Raw genomic sequence first — 2,800 nt, 5'->3', positions numbered from 1 at the left:
GCTGCAAAAACCGTCGCACATACTAGTATTTGACTAGGAAAAAGGGAAATCGACTTTTAAATTGAAATGTATGATGCTTAAAAAGCCAAAGGCTCACTCTCAATGTTGAAATATAAAAAATTTCAAGCACTGATCTCAAAAATGAGATGTATTGTTCAAAAAATGATCAAATGTTATGATTTGTGCAGAAGCCAAATGAAAAGCTTATAAGATTTGTAATCATTTTATTGTGGGAAGTCATATATGTTCATTTCTATAATTGAGATAAACCACTTGACTTAGTACCAGTTGTGTATGACTTGATTGAATTGATCATTGAAGCTTTACTCTGGTTTAAGGACTATTCCACATTTGATACTCACCCACAACACATAAGTCTTAGTTCAATTAATGCTTATCTCATTTGTGTGATTGCACACGTTCAAATGTGATGTGTATGCTCAATTGCTTGTCGATCAAACCTAAAAATATTTTTGAGTATTTTATATGTTTTTGAAAGTGATTTTATACTCTCGTGCTTTAAGTTTTTGTTCAAAATGCTTTTTTGTGTTGTTCTTCAAAAACTTGTTCAAGAGGCATTTTTGCACTTTTTTGTGTTGTTCTTCAAGAACTTGTTCAAGAGGCATTTTTGCAAGAAGCTTGCGACTAAGAGCTTCCCACGAAAAGAGTTTAAGGGAAAACTAAAAAATCTTGAAATTCATACAGAAAGTATCTCGACTGTCTCGCGACTGTCTCGCAACTAGAAGCTTCTCACGAAAGTTTCTGTGCTTCAGTGATGTTTTTCGCGAGTAATTTCGCGACTATATAACTTGCGAAAACGCGTGTTTTCAGTTTTATAGGGCTTATGTGACCGATTTATAAAACACTCTCTATTTCTCTTTCATTGCCTCACTTGAACCTCTCTCAACCCAAATCTGTTTTTCACTCAAACCTTATCTTCTTCAAGCTTAATCTCTACACAATCAACTCAAAGGTATGTTTTCTTATCATTCATTTCATTTTTTTTTTCTTAGATTAGAAATTGATTTAGGGTTCTTGAATTGGGGATTTTCGAAAAAGGGGTTAGGAACTTTGTTTTGGGCAAAATTTTTTCAAAATTTTGAATAGGCTATGTCCCATTTGATTTATGTGTATCTGCGTTGGCCCCTTGTGGCATTTTAATAATGTATTTAGGCATATTTCCATGTGTTCATGCATTGCCCATATGTGTAGTGTAGTGTTGCATGCCATGTGTTTGACAAAATGCTCAAGTGGCATTTTTGAGTTGTTTTGGACTCAAATGAGTTCCAATTCATGGGTTTACCCTTGATTGAACTTGCTTGACATGTTTTGATCATTGGGTGTGTGTTTTACACACTTTGCCCAACTTGTGCCTCACCATGCCTTGCCATGCATCACCTAGGCACACACTAGGCACCCACCAAGCACACCTCATGCACACCAGATGCACACACATGCACAGTTGCCAAGTTCATGCATTTTAGTTATTTTTTCATGGTTTAGTACTAATAGCATGCTATTTTAACCTTGCTGTGTTCTATTTTGAGTTTTTATACTTATGTTTTGTACTAACTTGAAACTAATCAAGTTTGTGCTCTGTTTTTGTGTTTTTGCACCTGTTTTTTTTTTCTCTGTTTTGTGTTTCCTTGTGCAGATGTCTCCCACTAAACATTTAGCTTCCAAGAAATCCTCCAAGTGTCCTCGAACAGATTCTGATAATTTCATGTCAGCTGATGCAGAAATGGCTTACAAGGATTGCTACAAATGAGCCATAATAATTATGGAAAGAGTTGTCAAATTGGATACCCTTGAGGACACTTGCATACCTGAAGTGTTTAAGGAGAGGACATGGACGAAGCTGCTGAATCCGAGTGGAGTTGTGTACTCGAAAATCAAAGAGTTCTTCTCGAATGCTAGTGTGGATGGATACCACATTAATTGCTGGGTGAGACATAAGGAATTTGTTATCACAAGGGAAACCATGCAAGAGTTCTTGGAAGTTTGTCCTCCTTCTCAGCCGATTATCGTGAAATATGATGATCGTTTGGAATCTATTGAGGAAATGGTAAGGCTTCTTGGTGGTACACTAAACAAGAAGTCAATGAACACCATTCCATTCAATCCAAAGATGAGGACTTTAGCTTATATGATGATCCACAACTTGTATTTAGTCACCAACCTGACGACATTGTCCGCTCCAAGGACAATTTTCTTATATGATCTCTTCACTCATAAGGAGATTGACATTTGTGGACACATCTTTCGTCTCTTGACCAAAAGCATTGAAAAGAGGAACTCTAGAACTATCATGCCATTCCCCTCTCTCATTATGAGTCTTATTGCAAAGACAAGGCTCAAACTTCTGAGTGGTCTCACCGTATTATCCCATTGGTGCACACATAATGACTCGAAGCACAGCTCACATCAAAGGATCCAAAACCAGTGTGTCTCAAATACCAAGGGATCGTGTTGAGGAAGAGGGTGGAGATATTGAGGAGGAGATTGAGAGATTCACCTCTACATTAGAAAGTTTTGCTCAGCCATCCTCTCAAGCACAAGCACGGGGACCCAATAGACTTGATCGCCTTATTACTAGGGTAGAACAAATGTATACCATGCTAAACTCCCATATGCAGCACATTGCGGACCAGTTTGCATACATTCAGGGTCAGATCACTGCAGTATCCTCACAAATTGAGGATATGTCGATGGAGCAGGGTTCCGATTTAGAGTTCGAGTAATTCTAGTCTTTTTGGCCATTCCGATCAAAAAGGGGGAGAAAATTTTGAAGGGGAGCTGG

Source organism: Quercus lobata, chromosome 4 (assembly GCF_001633185.2).
Source record: "Quercus lobata isolate SW786 chromosome 4, ValleyOak3.0 Primary Assembly, whole genome shotgun sequence".
NCBI classification, from domain to species: Eukaryota; Viridiplantae; Streptophyta; class Magnoliopsida; order Fagales; family Fagaceae; genus Quercus; species Quercus lobata.
Note: the sequence above shows the minus strand (reverse complement) of the source record.